Source organism: Protobothrops mucrosquamatus, unplaced genomic scaffold (assembly GCF_001527695.2).
Source record: "Protobothrops mucrosquamatus isolate PMUCROS unplaced genomic scaffold, P.Mucros_1.0 scaffold10222, whole genome shotgun sequence".
Taxonomy (NCBI): Eukaryota; Metazoa; Chordata; class Lepidosauria; order Squamata; family Viperidae; genus Protobothrops; species Protobothrops mucrosquamatus.
The window spans coordinates 6,159-17,093 of NW_015396009.1; positions in this window are offsets into that span (position 1 = coordinate 6,159).

Here is a 10,935-nt window from a genome sequence, read left to right on the forward strand (position 1 = left end):
GGCTGGGGTGAGTGGGGGAAGCCGAGTTGGGTCTTCCTTCCTTCCTTCCTTTTTCTTTCTTTTTTCGCTTTGTCCTTCTTTCTTCCTTCTCTCTCTCCTTCCCTCCTTTTTCTTTCTCCCCCCTTCCCTCCTTTCTTTTTCTTTCTTTCTTCCCGCCTTCCATATTTTTCCTTTTCTTTCTTCCCTTTCTTTCTCTTCTCCCTTTTTTCTTTTTCTATCTTTCTCCCTTTCTTTTTCTTTCCTCCCCTCCATCTTTCTTTCTCCTTTCCTTCTTTCTTCCTTTCTTTCCTCTTCTTCGTTCCTTTCTTTCTCCCCTTCCTTCCTCCCTCCCTCCTTCTCTTCCTTCCTTCCCTCCCTTCGTTTCGTTCTTTCTTTCTTCCTTCCTTCGTTCTTCCTCTCTCCCTCCCTCCCTCCCTCCTTCCCTCCCTCCCTCTCCTTTCTTTCCTTCCTTGTTCTTATTTCTTTCTCTTCTTTCTTCCTCTCTCCTTCCTTCATTCTTTCCTCCCTCCCTCCCTCCTTCTTTCCTTCCCCCATCTCAATAAATTCTAATATTAAGAGTTGCCCCTCGTTAAATTGATCTTAACATAAATTATACACAGAGACACACACACACAACTCAGTTTGTGTCCTGTTGGGTTATTCTTTCAATTTATCCTGACCAGATTCCTCAGGACGTGATGGATGGTGACATTTAGGTCTGGCGTTCATTGCCCCCATCAGCTTGAAGTCTGCTAGGCTGCATAAAATCAAATTTGTAGGTCAGTTTACGGGTCTTTGGATGCAAATCCAGCATACAGGTCATCCTCCAGTTACAGCCAATCATTTAGCAACCGTTCAGTTATAATAGCACTGAAAATAGTGACTTCATCATACACACACACACACACGTACTTACAACCATCACAGCATCCTCACAGCCGTGTGACCCAAATTTAGGCAACCGGCACAGATTTAGAATAGAATAGAATAGAATAGAATAGAATAGAATAATAAAAAATAGAATAATAAAAAATAGAATAGAATAGAACAGTATAATAAAATATAGAATAGAATAATTAGAATAGAATAGAATAGAATAATAAAAATAGAATAGAATAGAACAGTACAGTATAATAAAATATAGAATAGAATAGAATAATAAAAATAGAATAGAATAGAATAGAATGGGATTATAGAATAGGAATAGAATAGAATAGAATAGAATGGGATTATAGAATAGGAAAAGAATAGAATAGAATAGAATAGAATAGAATAGAATGGGATTATAGAATAGAATAGAATAGAATAATAAAAAATAGAATAGAATAGAACAGTATAATAAAATATAGAATAGAATAAGAATAGAATAGAATAGAATAGAATAATAAAAATAGAATAGAATAGAACAGTACAGTATAATAAAATATAGAATAGAATAGAATAATAAGAATAGAATAGAATAGAATAATAAACACAGAATATAATAGAACAGTATAATAAAATATAGAATAGAATACAATAGAATAGAATAGAAAATATGGAATGGAATAATGCTTTTTTATCTCTTTTCAGTACCGAATCAAGTTTGTTGTGTGAATGCAACCCATTAGAGCTTAATTTCTTCAAAACCTATAATTGCATATGAAATAGTGGGATCCATTCAGACAAAAACAGCCTGTGGAAGCTGAGGTGTTTCTGTGCACAATTGCTCTTCATTGGGAGGGTCGTCTGGAAGGCAAGGTTTGCGATTTATGAACGAAAAACCAGAAGTGATTTGGAATTTAATGTTAATATTTCAGGTTGAAGATGAGTCCCACGCCCTGGATGGGGATGGTGAGTTGGGGGGGGCGGGACCTTGGCTGTATTCACACAACCACATATATCCTCAGATGGTTTGGGATTCCAGATCCCAGAATGAGCAGCCAATACAGATGAGGGCATCAAGGGGGAAACATCAAGATCCTCTGAGTTTAGTTGAATGCACCCGTAGGGGAGCTACACCCCACAGAACACGTGTGCGCGCAGAAAGGAGGAAAACACGCCTCAGAACGCGCGTTGAAACAAAGGCACTACTTCTCTCCCGCAAGCCCCGCCCCTCCCGCGCAGACCCCCTTCAGCGGAAGGACACCGCGGTGAAGCGTCCAAAGCCCCCCCTGATTACGTCACAATCCCGCCTCAGCGGCGCTCGGAAAGGAAGGGAAAGAAAGAGAAAAAAAAAAGACGCGCGGAGGCGTCTCTCGTCGCCCGGGGAAACCACCGACGCCCGTGGGCCGCCAAAGCGCACGCGCGAAAGGGAAAGCCGAACCGGGACTTTTAAAATCCGCGGCGTTGAGGGGGGGGTGCGTCCGACTTGGCAACAACGCTCAGAGGACGGGGGAGAGAGCGAGGATTGGCGCGGGGCGCAGCCAATCGGAGCGGAGGGATAGTCTGAAGCCCGGCGCGGATTGGCTAGGCCGGTGGGGGGGGACGCCGCGAGCCGGGCGGAGAGGCGGGCCGTAGGCGAGGCTGACAGTTGGGCAGGATGTCGGCGAGGAGGCGCATCGGCGACCCGGAGGTGAGGGGGGGCGCCGGGGGGGCTCTTGAGGGGGGTCGCGGCTTCCCAGAGGGCGGGGGAGGAGGCCCCTGACCCCGAACTTAAGGGGGGGAGGTCTGAGGGGGACCCCCAAACCGGGAGGACCCTGAGGAGGCCTCGGGGCCCTGACGGACCGCAGGGAAGCCCCCTCCCTCAGGCCTCGNGAATAGAATAGAATAGAATAGAATTACAGAGTAGAATAGAATAGAATAGAAATACAGAGTAGAATAGAAGAGAATAGAGAATAGAATAGAAATACAGAATAGAATAGAATAGAAATACAGAGTAGAATAGAAGAGAATAGAGAATAGAATAGAAATACAGAATAGAATAGAATAGAAATACAGAGTAGAATAGAAATACAGAGTAGAATAGAATAGAGAATAGAAGAGAATAAAGAATAAAATAGAATAAAGGATAGAAGAGAATAGAGAATAAAGAAGAGAAGAGAATAAAGAATAAAAGAATAGAAGAGAATAGAATCTGAAAGGGACCTTGGAGGTCTTCTAGTCCAGCCCCCTGCTCAAGCAGGAGAACCTATACCGTCTCAGACAGGTGAATGTCTAGCCTCTTCTTAAAAATCTCCAGTGATGGAGCGCTCCAGTGATGGGTTGGACTAGAAGACCTCCAGGGTCCCTTCCAACTCTGTTATTCTGTATTCTAGGCAAAATAAGAGCTTAGTTTCTTAACCGTTCTCACAGAGTCGTAGCAAGGGTTGGTTTCCACTGGAGCTCTTTGGGCTGGATAGCTTGCTATTTGATGCTGGACTGAAATGTCCTAACATTTGTGTCTCTTCTGAAGGGCTGATCTTGCGTTCGTCCTTTGCCCTGGTTTGCTCATTTTCTTTCAACTTCTGCCCCTACAGCCCAGTCACATATAGTGGGATGTAAATCCCACCATACTTGCTGGTGTCATTGCTCCATCTTGTTTTATGACAGCCTTGGTCTACCTGCCCTCCGTTCTCCTTGCCGTGTGACCAGCCCATTTCCATTTCCATTCTTTTACTCTTTTGATGGCATCGTATATTTTTGTTTATTCCCCACCCCTGCACTAAGCCATAATCCAGTCTGTTTGGCTTCATTCCGGTCAGGCTTTTTTTTTCTGTTTTGAATGGCCACTTAATTTAATTTTTTTTTTTTAAAAAAAAAGGTGAACCTGGTCTTTGGATCACATTGTCACTTTCTCATAAATGTGCAATTTATTCCCGAAGGATCCAGGTGTATAATGCTGCCTCTCGGTGTTTGATTAAAGCTGAGCTTTTTCCAAGTATTTTCAAGTTGTGGAACCTGCTGGTTAAAAAAAAAATAAAAAAACCTGGACACCCTGATTAAGAAGAAAAGCTCCAGGGACAGAAAATTCCTGCAGAAAATTAGCTGCACTTGATTAGCCATTTTTCCCCCCTTGAGTGTTTTATAGAACCTCCATCAGCTTCTCATGAAACCCTAAAACTGGATGTGTGAAGTGGGTGTGTGGAGTGATCCAACAGCCAAAAAGCCAGAGGCTCTATTGTGGGTGGAGAGGGAGAAACAGCATTACATGAGCATAAGCACAAATAACCCGTCAACACAGTTTAATATATGAAGAAACACGTGTTTTAATAACTCGAGATAATAAGGTTTACGTTCCCATCAGTTTCCTTCCCTGCAACAGTCACTCTGAACCAGGAATGAAGGGAAGAAAAACAAGGTCTGATATTTTAAGGGCAGCTGTAGTTTATTTATTTGTATATTTTAAACCCCACCTTTGCTACTTTTATAAACCTGTGTGTACCTGCCCATTTGCTTAATTTTGGGCTCAGTATATTGCATCAACAATAAAAATGTGGTGCATTTATTAATCCAGTGTTTCCTGATCCCAATCAGCATACATAATGGCACCTGACCTCATTCCATCTATACTAACATGATACTAGCCTGCCAAATCTATTATCAACAGCTGTGGGAGCTAAATTTCAACACGTCTTAAGCAAACCAGCTTAGAGAACAGCCAGTCTTATTTTCCGCTTAGAGAATTTCAAATTCAGGAAGGTCTGCCACCATTTAATTTCTGCAGGACAGAATTCACAGAAAAACGAGACAACCGAATGAGAGAGTTGGATGGGACCTCGGAGGTCTTCTAGTCCAACCCCTTTGCTCAGGCAGGAGACCCTACCATTCCAGACAAATGGCTGTCCAATCTCTTCTGAAAACTCTCCATTGATGGAGCACCCACCACTTCTGGAGGCCAGGCCGTTCCACTGGTTGATTGTCATCACTGTCAGAAAAATTGTCCTCAGTTCTTGGTTGCTTTTCTCTTTGTTCAGTTTCCATCCCTTGTTTCTTGTCTTGCATTCTGGTGCTTTGGAGAATGGGCTGATCCCGTCTTCTTTTTGGCAGCCCCCCCCCAAATATTGAAACACTGCTATCATGTCATCCCTAGTTCTTTTATAATATATATTATAGAATTTGTGTGTGTGTGTGTATGTAATATATATGTATAATAGTATACATACACTGTCAACTCTACAAACGAATTTGGCTGAAGCCATTTTAATAATAATAATAATAATAATAAGTTGGAAGGGACCTTGGAGGTCATCTAGGTCAGGGATAGGCAACCTTGGCTCTTTTACGACTGGTGGACTTCAACTCCCAGAATTCGTGAGCCAGCATGACTCAGCTTGGAAACCTCTCCATTTCTCCTCAACATGGCTGGCTCCGGAATTCTGGGAGTTGAAGTCCACGAGTCATAAAAGAGCCAAGGTTGCCTACCCCTGATCTAGGCCAACCCCCTGCTCAGGCATTATATATATCAGTGGTGGCGAACCTATCGTAAATTAACAAACATGGTTAGAAGGGAAGATGCTTGTTTAGTATATTGTTCTGGTTTTTTTTACACCTGGTTATTTTAGCCCACCCAGTGGTGGCGAACCTATGGCACGGGTGCCAGAGGTGGCACTCAGAGCCCTCTCTGTGGGCACGCGCGTCGTCGCCCCAGTCCTAGGCCTTCAGCTGGGTTTTATAAAACTTTTTTGCTTTAGGCCTCTGCTGCCGTGTGCAAAAAAAAAAAGGTTCAATCAATCAGCCAATTTCAACTTCTCATGGGGAAAAAAAAGATCTTGCAAAGTTGGAATTGATTGATTGAATTTTTTAGTCCGACCCAGTCTGCCATTACCACTGCAGCCACGCCCACCCAATGGGCCACACCCACCTGGCACCTGACGATGCATAAGTGGGTTTTGGGTTGCAGTTTGGGCACTCGGTCTCTAAAAGGTTTGCCATTACTGATATATATGTATATATAATCCTATATATAATTCTATATATAATACAACCACAATTGAGCCCAAAATTTCCGTTGCTAAACGACACAGCTGCTAAGTGAGTTTTCCTCCATTTTACCGCCTTCCTTGCCCCTGTTGTTAAGTGAATCACCACAGCTGTTAGGTTGACTTCGCTTATTGGAAGCTCGCAAAAGGGAATCGCGTAACCCCGGGACACTGCAAGCCGTCATAAGTACATGCCAGTTGCCAAGCCTCTGAATTTTGACCAGGTGGGATGCTGCAACGGTCCTAAGTGTGGAAAGCGGTCATTAAGTTCCTTTTTCCATTGCCTTTGTAGCTTTGAACGGTCGCTAAACGAATGGTTGTAAGCTGAGGATCGCCTGTATGGACTTGGGGGGGGGCTTCAGCATCTTGCCCTCTTTGTCTTCAGTCGTTGTGTGCAGAATCACAACCAATGCTGCTTTTTTCTTCCCCCTGGGTCATTTTCTGATCATTCTCTTTTCCATTTTCTCTCCCTCCCTGCAAGCAGTTTCTGACCAAGAGGATCCCACAGAATCCTAAATACCAGCACGTAAAAACTCGCCTTGACACCGGTAAGTTAAACCCTGCTCCTATTCGGGGGTGGGGTGGGGAGCAAAGATTTGAAGGCAAAGCAAAGTGCGTAAGGGTCTTTCACTTGCTACAGCCAAGCCTGGACTTGGTGTGAAAAGTTGTGACTTCACCCAGAGCACACAAGCAAATTACTTACTAAATCTAGCCTTCTCTAAGCTGCCAGTCGCCATTCTTTAAAGGGGGATTTAACCTTTTGTCATCTGCATTTCTTCCAGGCAGATTATCAAGGTGATGGTTTAAAGTCCAGGCCTTTTCAACCAGTGGTACGGGTACTACCTGTGGTACATTGGCACCTGGCAGGTGGTACGCGACCCTCCTAGAAAAGTGGTAGCTGGGGAGGGGAATGAGCTGAACCGGTGGCAGCACCGCACAAACCTGAGCGAGAGACGGTTGGAGCTGCAGGGCTGTCAGTGCTCAGCGGAAGCCCCAGGATCAGTGCTTCAGGGCTGTCAGGGCTCAGCGGAAGCGCCAGGATCAGCGCCAGGATCCAGCTGGAGCTTGGCGCTGATCCTGGTGCTTCTGCTGAGCCCAGAAGAAGCGCCAATCAGCTGGAATGTTGCAGCCTCTCCAGGGTTTTGTGATTTACATTCAGATGCTTGGCAACTGATTCATATTTATGACGGTCACAGTGTCCCAGGGTCATGTGAAGTGACCAAAACCTGCTGCAACCACCCAGCAGACGGGGGGGGGGGAATAAAAACCAAACACCCCCCACCCCATTTCCGCTGCCAATCCTCAAAAGAAATGCTCACAACAATGGAAACCTCGGACAGGAGGAAGAGCACGGCCGGGCGGGCAGGCAGGTGTCTTGCTCGGCTGTGGCTTGGGGGGCACTTTTTTCAGTGCCATTGTAACTTCGAACAGTCACTAAGTGAACTGTTGTAAGTCGAGGACTACCTGTACTTCATCACTTTTTTCCTTTTTTGGGGGGGGGGGTCATCAAGTTTTTGACAACTTGCTAGGCGACTGATGGTACTCGCATGTTGCCGTATCCTAAAAGTGGTACAATGGGTGAAAAGGTTGAAAAGCCCTGGTTTAGATTTATCACCTGGCTAAACCGCTGTATTAATACAGTAATGGAGGATTGAAGGTTATTCGATCATCTCTGATTTATTTTGCTAGCTGTCAGTGTTTTATTGTATTTATTTACTTCACTGTTTTTTGTTCTGGGTTTTTGCTTTTTTGCTTTTTAATTTTTGCTGGTCATTGACCGAATAAATAGTATTGATTCCTGCAGGCACCTGGAAAAATGAATAACCTGCTTACAAGGCCAAGCCTGAGTCGGCTTTCTTTTCTCAACCTTAGTAACCTAATCTATTCTTGAGAGGACAAAAATAGGCAGGAGAAAAAAATAGCTTCTCTTCAGAGGACTTTGGGGAGGAATATGCAAGAAAGAAATACATATTTCAAAATACCCAAAGCCAGATGCTTCTGATTTTCCAGCTCTGCTAATCTTGTTAATTACACATCGATGGTTAACTCGGAATAAAACAGTTGGCTGGGTTTTTGGTTTAAGATTTTCATCTCTTTCCTAAAAGACCTCAGTGCCTTTTCTTCCACAGGTAGCAGTATGACCAAGTACACTGAAAAACTAGAAGAGATCAAGAGAAGTGAGTACTGCATATTGCAAGGAGAACTCAAATGTCTACAATCGGCTTACTCGGGGTCGTGGGCTAGTCAGGTGTTTCTCGAGCGTGGCGATTTTAAGATGGGTGGACTTCAGCTCCCAGAATTCCCCAGCCAGCATGGCCACTGAGGAGAATTTGGGGAGATTCGGTCCACACATTTAGAACTTGTTTGGGAAGCACTGGTGGAACATTCACAAGAAGGGGCTGTTTTATTTTTATTTATTCATTTATTAGAATTTTATCCAACCTTTATTACTTTATAAGTAACTGAAGGGGGAGAACATACCTAACACTCTTTCATCCTCCTATTTTCCCCATAACAAGAACTTTGTGAAGTGAGTGGGACTGAGAATGATTGACTCAAGTCACCCAGTCAGCTTTTGTGCTTAAGGTGGGACTAGAACTCACCGTCTCCCGGTGATTGGGCCAAAGTCGCCCAGCTGCCTTTCGTGCCTAAAGCGGGACCAGAACTCCCTGTCTCCTGGTGATTGACCCAAAGTCACCGCGCTGGTTTTCGTTCCTAAGGTGGGACTAGAACTCACCGTCTCCTGGTGATTGGGCCAAAGTCACCCAGCTGCCTTTTGTGCCTGAATCGGGACTAGAACTCCCTCTCTCCTGGAGATTGGGCCAAAGTCACCCAGCTGCCTTTCATGCTTAAGGTGGGACTAGAACTCACCGTCTCCTGGTGACTGGGCCAAAGTCACCCAGCTGCTTTTGTGCCTAAAGCGGGACTAGAACTCCCTGTCTCCTAGTGATTGGCCCACGGTAATCCAGCTGCTTACATGCATACGGCAGGACTAGAATTTACTGTCTCCTGATGATTGGCCTGAGTCACCCAGTTGGCTTTCATGCCTAAAGCGGGACTAGAACTCACCGTCACCTGGTTTCCAGGCTAGCACTGTCGCCCAGACACACCAAACTGTCTCTTTTCCTACTTTGCTTCCTCTTGATTCATTTCACTTTCCTCCCGAGCTTCCACAAGTGCCACGAAGACCCCGTCTCAATCCAGGTCCCGTCCTCTTCCTAGCATAATTTAACACCTGTGCTTTCGGGATCGTAATCTGGCCACGCCTGCATTTAATTAGGACTTTTAAAAATCCCCCCCCCCCCCCCCCGTTCCAGAATGTTAACATTTCCTGCATTGTGAGTTCGGGTGTGTCTGTTTTGCACATGGGAACCGGCTTAATGAACCAGGGATGGGCGCCTGGTGCCGTCTCTGCGTTTCGAACACCCATCCTACGGTCTCTTGCCGCCGGCAGCCCTGGCTGCTCCTGATGGAATCTGGGAAGCATCCAAGAGGCTGTAAACTGCCTGCTTTGGTTTTAGGAGTATTGTGTCATATTGGCAGAGCTTCGGGTACACTCATTTAAAGTGTATTTTTCTTTCAAGCGCTCTTCCTCTGCTGTTCCTCCCGACCGTTTTGGGTCCGGCTGAAACGGTTGGTTTCATAACGTCCTTCTTTTAACCAGGGGCTTATTGAGTTCTGAAACACGAGCCGTGGTTTGTTGTGACACTGTCACAATCCTTGCTGTGTTTCGGTCCCTTTTTTTTTTTGCTTTGAACTCTCTACTCCACAGTCCCAGGATGTCTTTTGTGTGAGCCGGTGGCAAAGCGTGCTTTTGGAGCGAATAGCAGCTAAGTAACTTACCTTTCTCATGGATATCTGAGACCGTCAGAGGCACTCCGAAAAGCCCACACAGGGTTGCTACTGTCCTCCTCCTGTAACTTGAGTGAAGCTCTTGAGAAAACCTGGGAAAATCAAAACCGAGGTGCCAGTGAGTGCCGTCCTCACTTGCTGAAACAAGAAAGAACCCCAAATTATTTCTCTTTGCAAAACCGGCGTTCCCTCCGCGCTGAAAGGATAAACCGCTTTTTTTGACACGGGCGTTGTTGCATCTTGGATGTAAAATGTCTGAAAACTCAAACGGATCTTCTGAACCAGCTCCAGGTAGACTGCGCTGGGGACTTGGGAGGAACTATGATTTTGGGGCGGCTGGCGTGGCAGGTGTTACATTGGGCATCTGGGGGAAATTCTCAGATTTGGGAGACGCTTGTGATCATTGCTAGAATATTGGAGCCAGGAGCCCAAAGATAGAAAATTTATCTGTGGTTAGTCAGGAAGCTGTCGCTAAATGCCTCGCTGTGCTTGCTTGCCTTTTTAATGTAATTTTTAGCCGTAAAATATCTGCTCTTGAGCGTCCGCATACCTGATTGTCCACATATCTTTTACATGTAATATAATAAATATATTTGCTGGTCCTTTATTTAAATTTGTAAATCAGGAATTGCAGGACCTCTTGTGGATGCCATACACTAAAATGAATAATCTTGGTCTGATCAGGATGGGAAATCCTTGTTTTCAGGCTAGTGTCTAGTGTCAGGTGATGAAAGGTGTTGTGTTGTTTTTTTTAATAGTGCAAAAACCCATTTCTGTAGACAGTAAAACACTAGTTGAGTAATTATGCTTCTTTTCTTGGCTCATATTATCTGGAATGCTATGGTTTATATTCATCAAGCTGCCAATTGCCAGCCTGGGGAGGGCTTAGGGCATGCTAAATTATGCAATGGGGAGAAACCCCTTAGAAGAGACTGAAATCAGGGGTGTCCAACCGTGGCAACTTTGTGGACTTCGATTCCCAGAATTCCCCAGCCAGCCAGGCACGAGAGTTGAAGTCCACAGGTCTTAAAGTTGCCAAGGTTGGAGACACCCTTGATTTCAAGGCTTGCTTCAAATGGATGAAATCGAGAGCCAGTTTGGTCTGGTGGTGAAAGCACAGAAACCGGGAGACGGTGAGTTGTAGCCCTGCCTTAGGCGTGAAAGCCCCCTGGGTGTCTTTGGGCCAATCACCAGGAGACGGTTTGTTCTAGTCCCGCCTTAGGTC